Source organism: Hemicordylus capensis, chromosome 1 (genome assembly GCF_027244095.1).
Source record: "Hemicordylus capensis ecotype Gifberg chromosome 1, rHemCap1.1.pri, whole genome shotgun sequence".
NCBI lineage: Eukaryota > Metazoa > Chordata > Lepidosauria > Squamata > Cordylidae > Hemicordylus > Hemicordylus capensis.
In genome coordinates this window covers 91,495,192-91,519,269 of record NC_069657.1, presented here as the reverse complement: position 1 = coordinate 91,519,269, position 24,078 = coordinate 91,495,192, and the positions used below count along the sequence as shown (strand labels likewise).

At 41.5% G+C, this 24,078-nt stretch overlaps 1 protein-coding gene across 5 annotated transcripts in view; it reads right to left on the bottom strand.

Annotated features, from left to right (window-relative positions):
- The window catches only part of LRRC4C (leucine rich repeat containing 4C), a 1,145,515-nt gene that overhangs the window by 254,296 nt on the left and 867,141 nt on the right, over positions 1-24,078 (bottom strand). For 4 of the 5 annotated variants that reach the window (XM_053256515.1, XM_053256493.1, XM_053256505.1 and 1 more), the window contains one exon: positions 6,939-7,026. The gene's annotated coding sequence lies outside the window, so the exon portion shown is untranslated. Of the gene's footprint in view, positions 1-3,192; positions 3,306-6,938; positions 7,027-24,078 lie in introns of those variants that run through there. The other variant, XR_008308694.1, reaches the window with a different exon arrangement.

Below are 24,078 nucleotides of genomic sequence, written 5' to 3'. Positions count from 1 at the left end.
GGTCTTTCAATACAGGAGTAACATGGTCTCTCTGAGATGACTCGGAGACTAACCTGGCTGCCACATTCTGAACCAGATGTATTTTCTGGACTATATACAAAGGCAGCCCCACATTGAGTGCATTACAGTAATCCAATCTGGAGGTTACCAGCATATGTACCACTGTCCTGAGGTCGTTTATCTCAAGAAACGGATGCAGCTGGCGTATCAGCCAAAGCTGATAGAAGGCACCTCTGGCCACTGCCTCAACCTGAGACAACAGGGAGAGGCTTGGATCCAGAAGCACCCCCAGACTGCACACCTGTTCCTTTGGAAGTGTGACCCCCTCCAGAACAGGCAGATCAAACTCATTTCCTGAGTTTCAACCCCACACAATAAGTACCTCTGTCTTATCTGGATTCAGTCTCAGTTTCTTATCCCTCATCCAGCCCATCACTGCCTCCAGGCAGACATTTAGGGTGGTTATATTCTCTCCCGATGAGGTTGACATGGAGAAATAGATTTGGGTGTCATCAGCATACTGATAGCACCCTGCACAAATTCTCCTGTTGATCTCTCCCAGCGGTTTCATGTAGATGTTAAACAACATCGGAGACAATACAGAGCCCTGAGGGACATCATACGAAAGTTTGGATTTTGAAGAACAGCAGTCTCCAAGGGACACCATCTAGAACCTGCCCGAAAGGTAGGAGCAGAACCACCACAATGTAGTGCCCCCCACTCCCAACCCCCTCAGATGCTGCAGAAGGATACTACGGTCGATAGTATCAAAAGCCGCCAAGAGGTCCAAAAGGACCAACAGATTCATACTTCCTCTGTCAATTTCCAAGTGGAGATCATACATCAGGCTGACCATGGCAGTCTCCACCCCATAGGCCACCCGAAAGCCAGTCTGAAACAAGTCTAGATAAATGGTTTCCTCCAAGACTGTCTGAAGCTGGGAAGCCACGACCCTCTCAATTTCCTTGCCCAACCATGAATGGTTGGAGATAGGCCTGTAGTTACTCAGCTCTGCGGATCCAAGGCAGGCTTCCTTAAAAGTCATCTAATAATTGCCTCAAGGAGGCATCCTTCCCTCCCTCAGAGAAGCATTTATGATGTCTACCAGGCTTCCTACAACAATCCCCCTGCTAGATTGTATAAGCCATGTCTGGCAAGGGTCAAGAGAACAGGTGGTAGGCCGCACTGCTCCAAGCGGCTTGTCCACATCCTCAGGAGTCACAAACTGGAACTGATCCAACCTAACCACAGTTTAGCAGTTCTCTCTGCTCCTGTTGCTCCAGACGACCAGAGCTGTCTGCAGTAACCAAGGCAGCTTGTGTTGTGAGAACAGCCTCATAGCCTATGTGAGTCTCAGACACCTCAGACACTGAAACCAACAACTTAAGAGTAAAGTTTAGCTAGGTGCGAGTGCCTGGATCTGTGTGGATCCCGGTACTTCACAGAAGTAGCCTAGCCCAGGCTAGGCTGTTCATGAGAACAGCCTCAGAGAAAAATTTTTGAGACTGAGGGGAACCGATTCACAGAACAATATAAGTTAGACAACAGATCTTAGTAAAGAAGGAAAAATTAAATAATCAGAGAAAATTAGAAGGAACAATATTATAAAGGGAAGAAAGGTTGAAATATCTTATAGCTAAAGAAAATTCAGTGGGGGTAGATAGAAAATCATATATAAACTGTGTTAGGAAGACAGTTATTAATAACAGTCAAAAAATAAATTGTAGGAATTAAATAAGTTGTAATGAAATACTTGAATCTAAGTGCAAACACAGAAATCCTGTGAGGGGAAAAAAACTCCCATTGACAGTTATGGAAATACTGCAGAAAAGAAACAGCTAGCAATTTAGAAAATTAATAGAATGTTCTCGAGGGAGGGGATTATAAAAATGGAAAGTAATGTATGTAGAGTTACAAAAAACCCTGTGAGGGGAAAAAAATATTGACAGCAAAGCCTACATTCCATAAAAGGAACAATGAGCAATTTAAATTTAATGGAATAAATTGATTGAGAGAAAGAATTTACAAATAAGATAATGTTAAAAAATCAGAAATAGTAAAAACGAAACTTAAAAGGGTGTTCACACACTTCTGCCCCCCGCAAGAAAAGATGTGAATATAAAGAAGAGCAAACAAAGGAAGATAACTGTGTTCAGTTCAAATGAGGCCATCAAGTATTAAAAGCCATTCAGAGTAGTGGCATATAGGTGTGTGTAACAATGACATTGGAGGAGGGCAGCCATTAATGTTTCTGAAATAGTTTCTAATAAAGAACGATTTGGAAAAAAATGTCAAAGAAAAAACAAAGTCAGAAAATAAAATAAAGACATAACCACGTAGGTATATATGGAGGGAAAGGAGATAATAAGATACAAGTGGTTCAACTATCAATAAGGAAGGGAAGTGCCAAAAGAAAAGAAGAGATGTCCATGGTGTAGGATAGGCATGAATATACAGGAAAACCAATGTGAAATAAAATATTTGTTACAGAAAATATATTAACAGCAGCAACAAATCTTTCACTGACACTGTATTCATCAACATAAATAGTATGGAAAAGGTAGAAAATTGCTGCATTCTAAACCCTTTAGCATTATTAAGAGTGAAACTGGAGGATACAAAGGCTTGGAACTAGAGTTGTGTGAGTTGAAGTCTGTTCATGCTTTCCCACCCCCTCATCTCCATAGCAACTTGTGGAACCCATCTCCCGAGGGTCAAGGCACCCTCCAAAAGAGGGTGGCATAGAGTGCCGGGGGTATAAGGAGCAATGCAAAAAGTTAAGTTGAGCCAGCTTCTGCATGCAGAATTTAATGAACCTCAAAGAGGCTTCTAGGAAAAGGAAGCTGCTTAGAAGAGGGTGGGAGAACCTTGGTGCATGAGAAGACCTGCTAACACAAGTCTGAAGCCAACCCACTATCCCTTTACATGTTTTTAAAAAACCCTCAGAAAGCTTCAGAGTGCCAAACACATAATTAATTTTGATTGGGAAATTTCATACATATATGCCAATATTGCTCATCCAAACATTTTCAGTGTGCGAAAAATCTAACAGTCTGCAAACATAATATGGAAAGGTCGCTGTTTCTTTAGCAGAGAGTCCAACATGTATAAAATCTGTTAACTGGCCAATATTATCTTCCACAGCATTTGATAGATAAGATTCTCCAGTATGAGAGGCCACTTACTTTATTTTTGCATGAGAGGTAGTTTATTCATCATCTGATAGTTCTATAAAGTACTGCACTTGGAACATGCACAAACGCTCAGTCTATATTTGGGTTGACCATTGGGATTCTTGTACATTCCTAGAAGTTGGTAAAGATAAAGTGTGCCATTGAATCGGTGTCAACTCCTGGCGACCACAGAGCCCTGTGGTTGTCTTTGGTAGAATACAGGAGGGGTTTACCATTGCCATCTCCACTGCAGTATGAGATGATGCCTTTCAGCATTTTTCTATATTGCTGCTGCTCTATATAGATGTTTCCATAGTCTATATAGATGATTCCATAGTCTGGGAAACATACCAGTGGGGATTCGAACCGGCAAGCTCTGGCTTGCTAGTCACGTCATTTCCCCGCTGCACAGGAGGTAAGTGGAGGAATCCACTGGGTTAGGCTGGTTGTGAGAACAGCCTCTGTAGCTTTTATGACCTATAACCGTTCACAGAATGTGGTCATATTAGCACAAATCAAATTTTTTTTAATTGGCAAATTTGGCAAAGAATGACAATCAACAGGAACATAGTCAAAGAAAAGGAAGGATCCTATGTTTGAGCATGAGGGGTTTTCAGGATTTTGTGTTCACGTGTGCAAGAAAATTTTGCAACATTATTTTTCATTTATTTAATTTTTTATCCTCAGTTGCACATTTGAAATTCTGACCGAGACACAGGTCATCTACAATAAATTTCCCACAAATGTGTGGTCTACTATGGGTGAGATGTGGTCTTCTTCTGGCCATGCTTCACTCCTAAGACAAAGGCTGTCTGTATTGGGCCAGACGGCTCAACATAGGAACAACAACATAGGAACAACATAGGAAGCTGCCATATACTGAGTCAGACCATAGGTCCATCTTGCTCAGTATTGTCTACACAGACTGGCAGTGGCTTCTCCAAGATTGCAGGCAGGAATCTCTCTCAGCCCTATCTTGGAGATGCCTGGGAAGGAACTTGGAGCCTAGATGCTCTTCCCAGAGTGGTTCCATCCCCTGAGGGGAATATCTTACAGCGCTCACACTTCTAGTCTCGGGAAATCGGTTTGCTATCTCAGCTATCTGAGGGGCCACAATATTAATTTATTAATATGCCAACACACATTCAATATGCTGGAATTTATTACACACACACTACACTTGGTCTTAGCCAAAAGGCTGAGAAGCAATGCTGGAATATATTTCAAAATTCAGAATAAATATTGCAAAGCAATCTCACTCAAAGCATTTTATTTCTTAACTTAAGCAGGTGCCTGCTTAAGCAGGTGCCTGCCTTGCTGGAAATCCCCTTACAATATTTATAATGTGCAAACCGATTTCCTCAATCTGATAAATAGAATACGTTTTCCATGGGCTATCCAGTCAGTTAATCAATGGGGCAAGACTCACTCTGGCTGTCTGGTCATTATCCCAAGAAGGTGGAAACTGCAATGTTCAAGTGTATGTGTGTGTGTGTGTGTGCGCACGCACACACACACACACACACACTCCACAAAGATAACCAGAAGTCAGGAGAGTTCTTTCCTTGCTTTCTTCCTGATATTCTAGTTTTGCACATATTTGCTCAGAATTTTGTATATGCAAGGAATTATATGGACAAGCATTCAATCATGTGTTCTACCACAGCAGTTTTACCACCTCATTTATGTGCATGAACTAGATCAGACAGAAAGAGAGGGAAAGAAAGTGTGGAAAGAAAGAAAGTGTGAATAAGTGTCTGGGGAACCTGACAGAAATACAGAAGAACCCTATCAAGAGCAAAAGGTTCATGGCACAACTAGATAATAACTCCTTCCACATATGCTGTAGGTACAGTTTCCTGTATTCTTTTCAAGTATTCTCAGATGAAAGTTGGTACCGTTTCACAGTAGTTTTGAAGACACTTTCATTTCAGTCCTCCATTTTCAGGTGCTTATAGGTTTTGAAATAAATTACCCTCTAGGCTTGAACTTTCTTCCTCTTATTCTAAGCCCCAAAGGTGGCAACAGTTTCAGGAGACCTGACAAAATTCCATTTGGCAATTTTTTCAGAGGCTCTGACATGAGGGAAATAATAATAATAGTGTCTTCTCAGCGTGCAGTCTTTTCTTTTCGTACTTGTATAAGAAAATGTGAACAAACAAAAATGTACCTCCTTTGATCTGGAATACTTGGCATATGATTCATCCTCAACAAGTGCCAACACGAACCTAGGAACTCACTTAGTTTGTCATAAATACTTCGTGCACAAATCAGCACATTATGCATAGGTACTGTTTTTCAGACAGTGAATATGATACCAAATCTAAACCTAGTTCTTTAGTGGCAGAACTGCAGAAGTGCAATTTTGAAATGGTTTCTTTTATATGGTGCTACACAACCAAAACATCTCCCTCCCTCCCTCCCTCCCCCCCCCTCTCTCTCTCTCACACACACACACACACACACACACAACACAGAAGATGCCCCCCTTAGTCTGATTATGAGGTCTTTGCCAACCAACTGGTGAGATTCCTGTCAGAGAGATACCCATGGATGCTTATCAGAAGGAAAACAGCCATGACTGGCTCTGTCCATCTTATTCAAATATTCAGACACATTCTTGCATGGCATGGGATTGCACTATGGACCCAAACCTCCCCCCCCACTCTCCCTCTCAGTGGCTTTATTGTTGAGATGAGAAATTGCCAATATATGACTGAACTGCAACAGTCATACCAGTTGTGATGCATTTTCTACTTTTTAAAGCTTTTACAGGAACCTCTGGGTGATGCTTCATTATCTGAGGATTACGAATCTTGTTTTTGTAGACCAACTAACGCAAATTAACTCAGAGAGAAGAAGTTATAGCTGCTGATGTAATCGCATTAGTGTTCCTAACTGGTACCCTTCTAGAACCAAGTCTAGGCTATTTTTTATATATAGCAGAGCCCTCTTATTCTAGAAAATAACTGCCAAAACCTAATGAACACAATTTCTACAACCTTGCCCACCATTTTTCTGCTGTCATATCCCAAAACAGAAGCTCCAGTGTTAACCTTCAGTTATCCTTCAGTTACTCAAAGGTCTCTTGCTCTGAAATGTATTATTTCAGATTCAATTCTCTCTTCCTACCAACATAAGTCACAACTGAAGTCTGAAAGAAATGTACCAGAACTATCAATGAACTTCACAAGCCTCATGCATATTTGCTGTCCACTTCACACATCTGCTAAAGTAAGTTTTTGCCTATGAAAACTCATGCCCACAAGACTTTTTGTTGTTGATGATGAAATAAACTAAACCATTTACTAGAATTAATGAAGGCAATACCTTCCCAATTCCCAATTACTTATTATACAACCTACTGTGCATATTGCTAGTCTTTCTCAGTGTGAGATATTTTGAGATTAAGATTTTAATTTATTGGCTGGACCTAATTGTCATATCACATAAAGTATTAAAAATATACTTACATTTTTTATGAACAGACACACACACAAACAAAAGCAATGCAATACAGGATCAGGATAACATGTAATCTTTAAAACAATCAACTACTTAGAAAGCAAATATCTTTCATCCTTACAGTTTTTGAGTATTTCAGTACCATTAGAGACGTCAAAATAAATGCTTGAGATTAATATATGGAGCCCTACCCCTGATAATACAGATAGGTATTATCTTGGAAATGAAAGACAATCCATCTATCCATCTCTATATAAGACATCCTGATTTAAATATATTTTCAGACATTGATTGTCTTACCTTAAGAAATCATATCTGATCGTTGCATTGCCGTGATGAACTGCACAATAATACATATGATTCTTGATGGTGAAGGTGACATAAGTACCTGTAGGAAAACAGAAAAGGGTATTAGAAATATGATTGGGTAGAAATATGGGAATACAGGCAAGGTAAACCTGTGAAGCAAATACATCTTGGTTTTTCCCAGATAGACTTCTTAGGGGCAATGATGTATTTGAAAATGTAGTGGCAAAATGCTAAAGTATTGCTAAAAGAGAGTATTGGTAGGAAAAAGAGGCATCATCTTCATCATCATCATCAAATAGTATTTTCATATTTAATGATTCTTAAAGTTACATAACATTAAATTTCACTTTCTACATTCAGCTTTATTAATTTAAAATTAACAATTCTGAAGAATACATGCAGAATATTTTTATTCAGTAATTCTATAATCTGCTCTATACACAAAGGGTTGGACTGAGAGAACTATGAGTGGTGTTCCTGTAGGGGAAGAATGGCAGTTCAGTCCCCAAATAGCAAAGCAAAACCAGTTTGGTGAGTAAGCAGCAAAGCAAGAGGTCTTGAGACAGTTCTTTAGTATTGAAGAACTACAAGGATTTATGTAAAGAAAAGGTTACAAACAAATGTGAAAAAGCCTGCAGCTTAATTTCAGCTGTAGCTCATGGCTGAAGAGAGAGACCAAAACAAACAGCCACCTCTGGAGAGACAAAATGGAGACTAACACGGGAAGAACAAAGAGGGATTTTATCCATGACCCTAAGCCCTCTCCCCCCAGTGGTCACTATGAGACATTGCAGCTGAAAGCTGATGCTGCCAGGATCCTAGCTCCAACAGTTCCTCTCACAGAACTGATCTTTATTCCCCTTCATCTGCCTTGCTCCTGCCATCCCTGCAGCTATCTATGCTGCCCAAAAACCTGATTCTGAGACTCAAGAAAACTTCAGCAATATTATGGTGTAGAGTGTGGCATTGCAGCAGGAAGGAGCATCAACGGGAATCTGAAAAGCCTCAGAGTAAGTATCAACTGTATGAAAGTGCATATACTTGCAGGATAGCTCCATGTCAGCCATGACAACTAGGGATGTGCGAAACGTTTCGGGTACAGAACGATCTGTACCCCAAATAGCCAATTTCAGGTGATTCAGATCCGAACCGAATCACCCTTCTAGCCCTCCGAAATTTTTAGGAGCCGAAACGAATCATCCCCGTTTCGGCTCAGAAATATATGTTGTTTCGGTCCTCCATTTTGTGGCCAATAAATGCCTTCTTCTTCCCCCTCCATTTTGAGCAATGACATCTATTTGAATTTCCCACATTTTTGCCTCCCATTGACTTCAATGCAAACAGGTCTGATGTGACATATACTCGAATTTTGGGTCCCAGGGGCAAAATAGTGGGGTGGGGTGGTAGTGCCTAATGGGTGGAGGTTACTACCCCAATTGCTGAGGGATTGGGCAATGGGCTGGTTTTTGGTGAATATTTGAAGTTTTAGTGTCTTTGTGGCATATTTGGGGCATAAAGTGGGATCGGGGGCAGAAGAGCGGTGTGGGGTGGTAGTGCCTAATGGGTGGAGTTTACCATACCAATTGCAGAGGGATTGGGCAAAGGGCTGATTTTTGGTGAATTGTTGAAATTTACATGTCTTTAAGGTTTTTCCTCATAAGGTGTAATGGAGGTTTTAGCAGCCCCATAACTGCACTTGGGGGGTGATGGGGTGGCCCAGAGCGAGTGGTGGTGTATTGCACATAGGGTGCCAACCACCCCCATGGGTTGCTAACCCATGGCGTACAGGGTTCTGTTGTTTCTGAGGTGTTCTGAGTGTGGATTCTATGATAGCAAATGAGATTTTCAATGAGACACCATGAATCCACTCTTATTTGCTATCATAGAATCTATACTCAGAACACCTCAGAAACAACAGAAAGGCTCTGGGCAGAGGGAATTTTTTTATTTTTGAATATAGGATACCAAAAGCAGGGCACTAGGCTGTGATTTCTATTAGCATAGTCCTCAGCTTGGTCCTCAGCTTGGTAAGACTTAGAAGAAAGAGTTCTGCCTTGAAATCTGGGAAGATATTGTGAGCTATCAGAGAACTGTTGTAACATCCTCACCCACACAATCAAGTTGGGTTGACTTCACTGTGTCAAAATGGGTTGTTTGTCTTGAGAAGGGAGAATGCCACTGACAACGTGCCCACCCAAAGAAAGTGCCAAAGCAACTGGCAGCAGGGGGGTGGTACATGTAGAGGGCGAGAAATGTCACACCTCTTTGATAGTCAGCTGTTGAAGTACAGGAGAAGGCACATCAGTGTTTCTAAAGATAAACCTTCAAAAGCTGACAGTAAAGTGAAAGTAATTCAAAACCTGGATATAAATTAAAAAATAAATTTAATCTGGTGAAAAATACCCTGATTGACCCTATAATCACCTACTGACATCTCAGAGACCCACTAGACCACAATAAGAAATTGTGTTTATCTGGGAACCTGGCATCCAGGTTCATATTTTAAATAAATAAAATATTTATATCTCAACTTTTGACCTAGAATATCCCCACTGTTGCCCCTGGACTATCCTCCTGATGTAGAAACAACCACACCTGTGTCCTGGGCCATGACAACTACAAGGGAGTTGTCATGATGATAACTACAAAGATTACGGCTAGAACTGGATTGGTAACTGGTTGAAGGACAGGAAACGGAGGGTGGGAATAAACTGACAGTTTTCGCAATGGAGGGAAGTAAGAAATGAGGTCCCCTAAGGATCTGTACTGGGATCAGTGCTCTTTAACTTGTTCATAAATGATCTAGAAGTTGAGGAAAGCAGCAGAGTGGCCAAATTCACAGATGACACCAAACTATTTAGGTAGTGAAATCCAAAACCTGTTGTGAGGAGCTGCAAAAAGATCTCTCCAAACAGTAGACAGAAATTTTTCACCCTCTCTCATAACACTAGAACCAGGAGTCATCCTATGAAACTGAAGTTTGGGAAATTCAGGACTGACAAAAGGAAATATTTTTTCACACAATGCATAAGTAACCTATGGAATTCTCTGCCACAGTATGTGGTGATGGCCACTAGCTTAGATGGCTCGCAGCTTAGACAAAGTCATGGAAGACAGGTCTATCAATGGCTACTAGTTTGGTGGCTATGGGCCACCTCCAGCCTCACAGGCAAGAAGCCTCTAAATACTAGTTGCGGGGAGCAACAGCAGGCGGAAGGACATGCCCTCACCTCTTTTCTGTTGGCTTCTAAGAGGGATCTGGTGGGTGACTGTGTAAACAGGATGATCCAGCAGGGCTGTTCTTAAGGGATTGTTTCCAATGCCCTTGGCCTCAGTCATTTCACAAGCAAATCAACTTTACCAGCAAGAAAACAAGCAAAATTATAACAGCAGCCTGCAAATGCTTCACCCTTTGGTGGATCTTTCCTTGGGCACACAAGTCATAACTTGAACAGCTTAGGTGAATATGATTCCACTGATGTGGTGATGGTGGTGAAGAATGATTTGTTAACTCCCATCACTACTATCTTCTAGGCATGCATATAGATAGGCTCTATGACTCTGTTTATTTCATGCTTATTTTTTTACTCCCTTGGACACTTTTGGATTTGGTTATGTACCATAAGAACCAGGGTGCTGGACCACATGGTCTTATTTCTTTCTTATGTTCTTAATGTCCGAAAAAGTCACTTAATGGGCTTGGTCTCAGCTTTCTGGTTTCTGAATAGGTATAGTATAGCCCTACAAAAGCATAGAATAATTTAGATTAGTATCTTGCAAAGTAGATTACAGAGCCTTGAATTAATTAATTAATTAATTAATTAGTCATATCTCTATACCACCTGATATGTACATCTCTAGGTGGTGTTCAAAATTTAAAATATTTAAAAGCTACAAATTAAAATACATGAGAATAAAAACAATAAAATAGAATAGATATTAAAACAAGTTTTAAAATTATTAAAATTCATTTTAATTAAAAGCCTACCAAAACCAGGGGAGTCTTAAGGAAACAAACAGAGAAGGAGATGCTCTTATTTCAGCAGGGAGCATATTCCAAAACCCAGGGGCAGCCACAGAGAAAGCCAGTCATGGGTCAACACTAAATGAGCCAGTGGCATCCATGACCGGACCTCTCCAGAAGATCGTAACAGGCAGCAGGTACAAAGGAGGCACTCTCTTAAATAGCCTGTAATTAAGCCGTAGAGGGTTTTATAGGTAAGAACTAGCACTTTGTATTTCAGCTGGAAGCATATTGGCAGCCAGTGCAGTTCTTTCAAAACCGGTGTTATGAGGTCCCTCTGTGTTGTCCCAGAGACCAATCTGGCTGGCACTTTCTGTACCAGCTGCAGTCTCCAGACTATGTAGAAAGGCAGCCCCACACAGAGCACATTACAGTAGTCAAGCCTGGAGGTTACCAGCATATGTACCACTGTTTTAAGGTCATTTGCCTCCAGAAATGGACGTAGCTAATCTAGTAGTACATGTAGCAGTGGTGGTAGTAGTGTTAGCATCTTGAAGAAAGAGGATCCGTATAAGCATTAGGCATGGTTAGACTCAAATCTGGGGGTGGGGGTGGGGAATTAAAACTCTGTTTTCCAATAATGTTGCTTCACTTTGGGTATCAACTGAAGAAGGAATACTGTTGGATAATAGATTGTTCATTTTATACTTTTCTGTATTTAGGATGGTTAGTATATATCATGAGAACTACAGATTATGTGATACCCACACATCCTGGATGTACCATGGCCACCACAATGTTTTGAATGATTGTCAGTTTCACCACACCCCAACACCACCAGGATATTGGTAGTTGGTTTCTCTCTCTTTTCTTTCCATCCTGTAAAAAAGGAAAGCTCCTTTCCCTTGTGTAGTTGCAGATCAGCAAGCTGTCACCTTGCTGGGATGAGTGGGAGCCTATGCACAAAAGGATTGTAATTCAGGATTGTAATTATGACCGGTGGTGAGCAAAAGGACTTGGCGTGTCAGGAACGTTGAGGAACTTTTGCCTTTGATACTGCACTGAAGTTTCAGGTTTAATTCAAAGAGCCTGGAGCTATTTCAAGACGGGGGGGAAAGGTCAGATACCAAATATGTCCCCTGTTTACCTACATGAAAACCTTTCCAATCACTATTATCTGTGTGCTTTCTGACTGCAACGATTAACCATCACACTGTACTATATGGCTAGGTTGCTCCCATTTAAGCCTTCAAAAATGGGAAAGGAAACTCAAATCCTACCTACAAAGTACTGTAGAAACTTAAATCGCACTCATTTGGACAAAAATCCATGATGAAAGCTGAGGCCAAGCCCAATGCATAATGTAGGGATAATGTGCTGTAGCACAAGAGGCATACATTTTATTTTTTCTAACCATGAATTATACAATGCAAAGACAATATTTCTGTCTCATCACCCATAGCCACCTGGAATATGTGGTCGTAGGTGGTGCCACAGGGGCAAGCAGTCCGCAGACAAGTGGCTTCTCCTACCTCCCCCATTTCTGGATCCTGTGGTTATTTGAAGAAAATGAACTTTTCACACACTTAGAATGCTTTTCTTTATCATCAATTCCAAATTCTAGAAAGTTTGAAACAACATTTTTGCCAGCACCTGGAAATTATAACTCAATAATAAACTGGAAATTAAAAGAAGGCTAGCACACTTATTTGATAACTAGCTCAATCAAAATCAACAGGATTTACTTGAGATAAATGATGTTTGGATGGGAGTATTAACGTCAAAGATTTTTTTTTTCTCTTCCTGTGAGAAAATCTCATATGTGAGTCAAAGCCACCCCCCCTCCACGCCCGACACTCTGTCTCATTGATGCTTCGTGTATTTTTTCCTTGTGCCATCACTAAATCTGGTGCCAATATACACAATTTTTATACTGTTGGACAGAACCACATTATGAGTAGCTTTCAAATTCTGTTATTCCCTTGAAGAACCACTGCCATACTGAAGCATTTCCAACCACCTCCCACAATATGGTTACACAGCCTGTGAATTGGTTTGAACAAATGCAAAATGAAACTTAGTTGTCCTATACTGTTAGTTCTGATTATGATTTCTAGGGAAGCCCTTCTGCATTCCACAATGTTGAGTACGGAATCAGTCAATTCAGTTTAGCATGAGGTGAAGGATTCTTTGTTCAAAGGAAACTGCCTGCTTAATCAACCTCAATAATTTCAGTTCATCTTTGCTATAGAGAATAGGCGATTCTACTATGAATGGTAGATATAATTTGATCTTTGATCATGAATAATAATAGCTGCAGTGTTCCCTCTAACAGGGATTCCCAGATGTTGTGGACTACAACATCAGTAACAAGCTTTAAAAATGTCTGTATTCAAATATTTAAATAAAAATAAAGTCAATTAAGAATTAAAATATATCAGTTTTGTACCTGTCTTATGTTCTTATAGTAACAGAAGGAGCGAGGGCATGCCCTCAGCTCCTGCCTGTGGGCTTCCAGCAGCATCTGGTGGGCCACTGTGTGAAACAGGCTATTGGACTAGATGGGTCTTGGGCCTAATCCAGCAGGGCCATTCTTATGTTCCCAGCCAAAGAACAATAGAACAACATAACACTTGGAAATGAGTATGACTAATTCTAGCAAGTCCAGAACATTTACCACTACACATTTTTAAAAATCCTGGAAGATGCAATTCAAAGATGTGTGAAATCTAGTATTGTCAACTATTGCCTCTGTGCCTCTAAGGATGAGATTTGATATTAAGCCTGACAAGGGGCTGCCACCAAAAAATGGAAGCCCTAGCTTGTGTCCCCATTAGATGGGGTACAGCCTCCCCATTAGATTTAGGCAAACATCCTGGCTGTCATCCTGACTAATAAAGAGTGTGTATAAGAAGGCCCCATGAGGATTTGCTTAAAGTCCATGCTCAACTCCCCCAGTTCTCCAGTGAACTTCCACTCATGGGTGCTGTACCCTGGTACAGCATAAATGAAAGTGCATCTATAAGCCAGATTCCTGTATTGACATACACTGAAACCCTGTCCCCATGACTGTACATGTGCAGTGACACTGTGCCATGGGAAAATGTGTCTAAACATTAGGGATGTACACAAATTGAATTTTTCTATTCAATTTGTACCTGAACCGAATCACCCAATTTGTTTTGGGTCTGAATCTGGCCAGCTAGCACAGGGGCGATTTGTTTTGTCCACAAATCTCCCAAAACAGGTAGATTTGGGTACAAATCATTTTGTACCCAAATTTATTTGAACAGACAGCAGGTGCAAGCAGTGATTTTCTCAGCAGCAGGAAGGGGGTGAAAAAAATTCTTTTCTCTTTTCCTCAATCAGGAAAGCAGGAACAAAAGCAGAGAATCCACTCTAGGCAGCAGGCAGGCAAGGCAAAGCAAAGCTCCTCTCTCTCTCTCTCTCTCTCTCTCTCTCTTCCTCCATGAGGCAGAAAGACAGAATGGTGGATGGCTGCCTCCTTAAGTACATTTGAAAATCCCTCCTTCGAACTCCCCCCACCCTTGTCCCTTCTTTGGCCCTTCCCCTAGCCAGTGAGGGGTCAGTCACCCCTGGCAACACAAGGTTTGAATGGAAACGAGCCAATCTAGAACCAGGGGTGGGGATCACCAGCCAATAGTTTCACGCTGTAAATCACCAATCTGAAGCTTGGGAGGCCAAGATTTTAAAAAATAATCCCTGACACAAAATGGAGACAGCAAGAGAGATCGCCGAAAATGGAGGTCTGAATCTACAAATTTTTCAGGTCCGAAATCTGGGCAATTTGTTTTGGACCCGAATCTGGCCAGCTAGCACAGGGGTGATTTGTTTTGTCTACAAATTGCCCCAAACAGGTAGATTTGGGTACAAATCATTTTGTACTCGAATCACTTCGCATATCCCTACTAAACATTGCAGGAATTCAAAGAGTTTGTCTGGGGGAAACTGTATTTGACAAGAAGCCCAGTCCTCAGAGGTCCAGCACTCTTTATCATGGGGAGAATCTCTTCCCAACTACAGCCTTTGTCTCTCCAAATACTGGAGCAAGGGGAGAGTTCAACATGATCAGCATGAAGGTGGAGCTTATAGGCTTGCTTTCATTAATTCTATACCAGGGTACAGCCTCTGCAAGTTGAAGCATACCTGAATAGGACCTTAGCTTCACTCTAAAGCGTCATGAACAATATCACTGATGCTGCCGGAAACAACTATGAAAGGCAGTGCAGAAAGGAATTCTGTGACCGAATCAAAAGGCTTGCTGTCCTGCTGAGGAGTGTTGTAAGAGACAAAAAGAAATTTACTTTTTGCTAGCTCTGTGCATTGTGATGGATATGAATACATGAGGGCAGGAAGGTCAGAGAACAAGGCCTTGAGAACTGAAGAAAACTCAGAGAAGTTGATAAGTAGTTGATGAGAGCAGTGAGTGACAAGAAGTAGGTACAGAGAGGTTAAGTAGTCACAAGGATACAAACGCGCACTGGTCCTTTTCTTCAGAACAGTGTAGGAGTATATGTGATTGAAAAGCAAGGAGCTAGGAGTGAGGGGGAGCAAATACCACACACACATTGCATGATTTGACACTCATCAGTAACTGTCAAAACAACACCATGTGCTTACAACAGAACAGAACTAATAGAGAAGGAAAGAACAGATATACGGCAATGTATATCAGTGTAAGCCAATGTTTTGTAAGTTTAAGTGGGGCAGAGTTCCATATAGCAAGAACCTCCCACTCCTTCTTGTCTATCATGATGGGGCCCCAAATACCCTAAGATTACTCTGCAAGGAGGCTGGAGGGGATCAGGTTTCATTCCAAAAGAGCCATGAAGACCCAACCAAGTCACCATTGTGTTGCACAGTGCAGTAAGTGTCAACACAACAGTGCCAAAGGAAACTACTGTTGATCTGGACTGACTGGTGAATCTCAGAAAAACTAATCTGACAGACCAGCTTCTCTCCTTATACGAGTGTTAGAACTCTTCTACTGGATACTGTGACCAGCTGCCTCAGTGCATCACTTGATAGCACGGAGCTTTCTAAGGTGAGGCCAGTTTGTTAGCATGGTTTTAATGAGCTCAGACTGGCTCATGTCTGAGCTTCTACACATTATACTTGTGCAAAGGCCTCATGAGCAAATTGCCACAAGATTCTAATTACCAGTAATAAGTCCTATACATTAAACAGGTAAATAAAAAAGAAATGATGGATATTTCCAGACTTTCCCCCAAGTTCCAAAAGGGCATATTCACCAATAGCCTCTCCACATCTTCCTTACAAACACTCCAAGAAGAGAGCTTGCCAAAACAACCACACCAGCTACAAAGGGAATAGCATCAGTGATTAATGGGCTGGTAAGGAAGTGGAGATGAAGTATTATTCTTCCACTCATCACCTGCCCTCCTATGCATCACCGAAGCCATGGTCAAAGCTTAAAACCACTTGAATATGCCACTCTGGTGGGGCTGAATCTCAGCAAAATCAGCAGATGCCACCATTTAAGATAAAATTTATTATGTGAACAGTTCTTCCCTGGAGTCTGTTTCTTGGTCTGTCAAGAGTGTGAATGAATGTTGGGAGAAGAGTCTCTGGAAAAAAAACCCAGAAACCTAAAATAAAGGGGGCTAAGTGGTAGAAATGAAAAGGTGAGTTACTGAGAGTAGAATGGAGAAAGTAAATTCCCAAAAAGACATCTATGTACAAATGTGAGACCCAGAAGCAAAGAATAAACGGTCTGAGGTAAGGGAAAGCCAAGAATCAGTCTTCAAAGTCCGGAGGAAAAAAGAGGGGAAGCAACAGCCAGCTGGACTGCAAGAAAAGTGAAGCAAATGGAATGTGCTTGAAAGGAAGAGAGAGGATGAGAGAATAACTGGAAACTTTAAGAGGGGAAGCGAAAAGCTGCTGTCAAGCAGTCAAGAAATATGAGATGGAATGATGGTGGCAGAGATTACAAGAGAAGAGGGCAAGAGACTGCTGTGTGGATGAGAGAACTGGGAAGAAGGTAAAAGGAGGTTGGATACAGCAGAAGCATTATTGGAGCACATTGTTTAATTGTGTTGCACTAGCTGCGTGCTTGAAATGTTCCAATAATCAATTCAACCTTCCAAGTTTTAAGGTAACATTTAATCACAGAGACACACAGAGTGCAACTTTAATAAGTAAATGTTCACAATTCATTGCCAACTTGGAATGGGGAAGCAGTTCCATCTGGCTAAAGAGTTTTAAATATCTGAGCTGTTTGTTCTAGCACCTGCATACAGTTGCTTTCGGTGGCAAAAGGTAAACCATTGATAAGCCTGGCTCTAGCAAATTGACAGACTGTTTGGGAGTGCAGGAGTGCAGCTGGGGAGGCAGGAGACGATAACCTCACCTTCCCCACAGATGATTACCGAGACGTTGCTGTGCACGCATATTGCACGCCCAGATGGTCCGCTGCTGCCCCAGGCAAAGCAGAGGTGTGGGGGTTGGATGTGTTATCCCAACTCCCGCACCTCCCACAATGCACCATGTGAGTGTGTGGTGCATTGTGGGAATTTCCCCAGCAACAGCTGGAAGCCCTTTCCTGTGCCAGTGTAGGCTGGGAGCAGCTGGTACTCTCACACGAGCAGTAAGACTGAGTTAAGGGCACGCTTGCAACATTAACTTCGGCTAACTGGTGGGTTCTGTAGGCAGGTTTGCCACCGTGGTGCTACCAGGATCTGCATGGATTCCAGTGGTCATGGGGTGCCTAGCCCGGGCTTGGCTGCCTTAGCCCAGTCTTGAGAATAGAATAGCCTCACTATCTCCGAACTATGAAATCATCACATCTAAAGAAGGATCCTCCATGCTGTCCTCTCATGGACCTGCAAGCACTTGACAACAGAGAGGTAAAAAGTAGAACTCTACCTCAGATTCTAGCACCTGCTTTGGTCCTTTGGATGTATTGCTGCCCCCTCCCTTTTTAATCTTCTGTACTTTTCCAGCAGATGAAGAGTGTTGTAATGGGGTTGTGTCAAAGTTGTATTTATTGAAACAGTTCCCTTCATGGTTGTATTTTGCTGGTTAGTTTTCAGGTACTGAAAAGCCTAAGATAGGACTTCAAGAGTCAAAAGAGACAGAACACATTGCTCTCAGTACAGCTCTATTTGATTGATTGATTGATTGATTGATTAAGTGCCATCAAGTCAGTGTCGACTCTTAGCAACCACATAGATAGATTCTCTCCAGGATGATCTGTCTTCAACTTGGCCTTTAAGGTCTCTCAGTGGTGCATTCACTGCTGTCGTAAGCGAGTCTAACCACCTTGCTGCTGGTCATCCTCTTCTTCTCTTTCCTTCAACTTTCTCCAGCATTATGGACTTCTCAATGGAGCTGGGTCTTTGCATAATGTTTCCGAAGTATGATAGTTCGAGCCTGGTCATTTGTGCCTCAAGTGTAAATTCTGGATAGATTTGTTCTATGATCCATTTGTTTGTTTTCCTGGCTGTCCATGGTATCCTCAAAAGTCTTCTCCAACACCAAAGTTCAAAAGCATCAATGCTTTTTCTATCTTGCTTCTTCAAAGTCTAGCTTTCGCATCCATAGAGTGTCATGAGGAAAACCATTGTCCGAACGATTCTAATCTTTGTTTGAGTAAAAACGATAAGGCATCTAAATATCCTTTCCATGGCCTTCATTGCAACCCTACCAAGTGCTAGTCTGCAATGTATTTCTAGACTGGGGGATCCTTTACTGTTGATGGTGGATCCTAAAAGGCAGAAGCAATCCACCACTTCAATGTCTGCATTGTCGATTCTGAGGCTGGTTGCTGTACCTGTTTTCATTAGTTTACTCTTCTTTACATTTAACTGTAGTCCCATTTTTTCCACTGTGCGCCTTGACTTTCATTACTAGAGCTTGCAGATCATCCTCATTCTCAGCTATCAGAGTGGTGTCATCACCGTAGCACAGGTTATTGATGTTTCTTACTCCCACTTTAAAACCACGCTCAGCTTATTCCAATCCAGCTTCTCTCAGTATATGTTCAGCATATAAATTGAATAAAGAGGGAGAAAGTATAGAGCCTTGTCTTACTCGTTTGCCAATCTGGAACCCGTCTGTTTCACCCGTTTGGACTGTGGCTTCCTGTCCTGTGTATAGGTTTATCATGAGAGCAATGAGATGTTCTGGGATGCGCCTTTTCCTAAGGATATTCCACAACTTGATATGGTCGAAGCAATCAAAGGCTTTTCTCTAGTCAATAAAGCACATATTGACTTCTTTCTGGTATTTTTTTGGCTTTCTCAATTATCCAGCATGCATCAGCAATGATGTGTCTTGTTTTTCGGCCTTTTCTGAATCCAGCTTGAACATCTGGCATTTCCCTTTCCACATAGGGCTCTAATCTGCATTGGATGATCCTGAGCATTTTTTCCTAGCATGTGAAATTAAGGATATTGTGCGATGGTTTGCACAATCTGTTAAATCTCCTCTCTTTGGTATGGGTATGTAGACTGAACTCTTCCAATCTGTTGGCCACTGTGTTGTTCTCCAAATTTGCTGGCATGGTTTGGTTAGATCCTTGACTGATTCTTCTTCTGTTGCCTGCCATATTTCTGTAGCATTCCATCAATTCCTGTAGCCTTCCAACTTGGTAATGACTGGAGGGCTGATCTAACTTCATCTTCCCATACTAGAGGTTCTTGAAAGTAGGGAATATCTTCTAGGGTATCTTGGATGTTGATGTCCCTGCTGTACAGATTTTCAGCATGGTCCTTCCATCTCTGTTTGATCTTCTCTGAGTCAGTTACTATCTGTCCTTTGGCATCCCTTAACATACCAATTTGAGGTTGGAACCTCCCTCTGACTTCAGAGATCTTTTGGAAAACTTTGCTTGTTTTTCCATGTCTATTTCCATCCTCAAGGTCTTTACAGATGTCATTGCAGTACTGCTTCTTGTCTCTTCTAATAGCTTTCTGAAATTCCCTATTAAGTTCCTTCCTGAGGTCTTTATTTTTCTTGACTTTGGCTTCTCTCCTCTTCTGGGCAATTTCCACCATCTGTTCTGACATCCATTTTACTTTCTTCTGTTTCTTGGTCTTTGGCAATCTCTTTTCACATTAACAACTTCATTCCACAGTTCCTCTGCTTCCCTATCAATGAGGTTCAGAACTTCAAAGCGTTTCCTAATGGACGTTCTTGAAAATGGTGGATACATTCTCAAGATCATATCGTGGAAGCTGGATAGCTTTGTTTTTTCACTTTAGCTTGACTTGGAACTTGCACAGGAGCAGTTTGTGATATGTTCCACAATTGGCCCCGGCCATGTCTTTCCTGTTATAACTGAGCTCTTCCACCTCTTTGCACCAATAATGTAATCAATTTGATTTCTGTGTACTCCATCTGGTGATGTCCATGTGTATAGGTGCCACTTTGGTTGTTTGAAGAATGTGTTAGCAATGAAGAGATCATTGGCTTGGCAGAAACTAATAAGTCGTTCTCCTGCTTCATTTCTATTTCCTAGGCCATATAGGCCGACTGTGTTTTCCTCCTTACCTTTTCCAACTTTGACATCCCAGTCTCCTACCACCACCAGCACATCTTTGCGATTTACACATATCTAATTACACCACTAGCTGATCCTAGTTTGGGATGTGCATCTCCATCTGCAGCATCAAAAGCCAGCCACTTCAACATGGGCCAGATAAGAACTGTGATGCAGATTCAGGTGCAAATCTGCATCCAAATGCACATTTACATACATATTCCATAAACATTGTGTATAGAAACCTGTTTGTACACCTTGTCAGACCTTTTGTTCTGAATGAGTAAAATTGTTTTTAGGTAGAGCAATTTTAATCTGCTTTTCTTAAACTATCCACAGACATTTTAGATTATTAAAACCAAAGAATAAAAGGCCTGTTAGTAAGCATGCACATTTTTGTTTTTTAAAACAGGCAGAAAGAATTCAAATTTAACATTTCATGAGGGGGAAATCTCTCATTGTCCTTATAATACTCTTTAGCTATGTTCATATCTTCAGTATCAGGCTGAACATATGTAGGGATGCTGTCCCAAACCCCACCCCAGCCTCTTTGCATTTTGCTGATGGTCCAGGGTTCTGGCAGAATATGCTAAAGCCAGGGGTAGGAGAATGGGAGTGATGCTACTCACCCTGAACATTGAAGCTGTGAATGGAGTGCTTGTTTTTCTATGAAGATGCATTTACAGAATAGCATTTCTTTTTATCTTTATTAATTTTGTACATGACCCTGGTTTTGTCTGAAGGGCTGCCTAGAAATTTCTTAAATAAATGCATTGTATTTCCATTCAGTTCATGTACCCCCACCCCATCACACTTTATCAGAGCAGCCTATCTTGTGAACATATCTTAAAAACCGTTTTTATCATTATGGGAAATTGTGTAGGTAGGTAGGTAGATAGGTAGGTAGATCTCCCCAAAGTGACTCATACACTCCTAAGCTAAAGAAACTCATTTGTAAAATATCCCTTCATCTTTCTTGGAAAGCTGAGTAAAGGCAATCTTTTTGCCTACCACAGAATGGCAAAGAACTCTTGCTGTTTGATTTCCTTGCATTACAACAGGCTTTGTACATTCCTCCATAAAAATCCACTGAAACACAGGAAGACTGTAGCAGAAATTCTTGGTCGATTTCTTCCTTTTAAAAGTGCTCAGTATAATGGAGAGTCAGTGAGCCCTTTCACATGATCAAATGGGGGCAGGTTGGGAGGGGCTACATGAAACTACCTGCTTTCCCCCACCCCACAATTTTGAGTCCCCATTGTGCTTTACCATTCAGGCACCACATGAACAATGCAGCAGCATTCTTCAGGGCTGCAATTGTAAGCTGGGAGTCTTCCAGTATCCCACAATGCACCACACAGGCAGCATGGTGCATTGAGGAAGCTCCACACTGCCTGGCCACTCTTTCCTCCTAGCTGTCAAGGTCTGGCCCACGGCCAGGGAAGTTCACGGCTTGGCTGGACGCTGTCGACTGAATGACGTGCATTGAATCTCAGCAATGAGTAGGAGTCTGGTGCTGTAATTTATGGAGCAAGCCGAGAGCTCCCAGCTGGTAGGAATTTACGGCTTGTCAGCCCTCAGCGATAGGCGTTTGCTCCTCCTAACAGCTTCCAATTGCGTCCTGTGTTTAGAACACCTGCGTTGTTGTGGTGTCAATGGTGTTTCAATGCCTAGTTCTCCCTCCGATTGGTCTCTCACACTTTCTGCTGACTCAGGCTGCTGTGCCTGTTCTAAACCATCAGCTGGATCTATCACAGATGTCTCAGGAACGCTGCCAGCCGGGCTCTGCCCCTCAGATACTCCTGACTCAGCCGGAAAGCTGCCAGCTTTCCCTTCCTCCTCGCTGTTGGAGCTCAAGGGCATGACACTAGCTCTATCATGAAGATGGCTGCTGGCAGCCCAGGACCGGCTGCCAGCAGCCCAAAGGAGCCCCACATGACTATTTAGTGGAGAAGGAGGTGCACGCTTGTCCTCCTACCTCCCTTTAGACCTCAGTAGCCGATCAGGGCTATCCAGGAGAGGAGTGGTGGGATCAGGAGAGATCCCAGGACTTCCTACAACCAGACCAACCTGGGCTAGCCCTGTCCTACACAGGAAGGGCTGGTTGTGATAATGGGCTCAGTGAGTATTTTATTTGTGCTCTTACTTTGTTTTAGAGGTGTATTGTATGTATTCTTTATATGGATGTTGAAAGAGAGAAAGAGAGAGACAAATATTTGAACCCAATCACTTTAATACCTAGGCCACTCATTGAGACTATTATATTTGCATTGTTGACTTCTGTCTTCGTGGAGTTGCTATGCAAATTAATTGTTTGTTTCTTGCTTCAAATATACTGGGTGGGAGGAGTTACAATTTGTGTTCCATTAAGAGAAAATTAATTGGTGTTCCATTAAGAGAAAATAATTCCAAAATATAATTACCAGGTCAACAAGGCCTTTTTTGCAATATAATTTAGTTTGCTCTGTATGAACCTCTCTTGCCCCCAAGAGTTGATGGCAGGGCTTCACATTCACATCTGTCATTCAAGCTATCCTAATTTGGGTTTATTGTTTTATTTTGCAAAACAGGAAAATGTGAAAATTATCCCATTATTCTTTCTTTCTACTTCAGAACAATTGTCTGGCAGACAGCCGCTAATTCTTATTCATCTCCACATCATCCAAGTGTTTTGCTGTTGTTATATTATAAAACATCATCTTCAGTACCTTTTTAATGTTATGATAATATGGAGTGCTTACACTTTTGCAATAGCTCCCACTATCAAAACTTCAGTTTTCTAGGGACTGGTTCATACAAGCTTCCATGTATAGTCTACATGTTCACAGAGGGACAACTGCTATTGAAAGTGTTATGGAATCTGAGGTCCACTTGCACGTATTTGTACATGCTCTGTGCTTATGACTATGATCCACCAAAAAATCAGATCATGTGGGAGGACACATGGATGGAGCATATACGTATGGGCCTCAGAATCATAAAACACATTCCATGCATGGGATACGTGTATAAGAGTACAAAGCTTCTTTGCTTCACTATATATATAGGTGACCTGCCAATTTGCTGTGTTAACTAGCCTGAAGACACCTCCTGATTGGATTTCACTGTGTTTTCCCTTTATTTCCCTTTATTTCTTATGCAACATGAATCATCATGAATCATGAAATTGGTGTTACAATGTAGCAGTCTCCATGGTCTGCTTCTAAAGGATATTAACTTTTGACTTCTTCCTACCTTTGGGAGAACTAGAACTCTAAGATTGTCACATCACCTCAATGTACTTGAACAGAAAAAGTAAACAATATCATTAGCATACCCTCTCACAGTACAGTTTTAGTAAAATAGCTTGTTTAATATCATTGTATACAGCACAAAAGCACAACATGAGGAAAATAAAAGCAACAAGGAATAAATTCCATCCTCAATTCACCAGTATAGTGATCTGTACTGTAAAATGAAGTAGTCTCATCGATCGTCACAAATTTTCACATGCAATAACTATTCATCACATAGATGATCACATTTAAGGTTCTGGAAAGATTAAAAAAAGTCATGGGGCATGATTCAGCCCTCTTTTACCCTTGCCAGCTCTCACATTACTCCTTTTGAAAGGCTTGTGCATAATTTTCATATTTCCAACCACT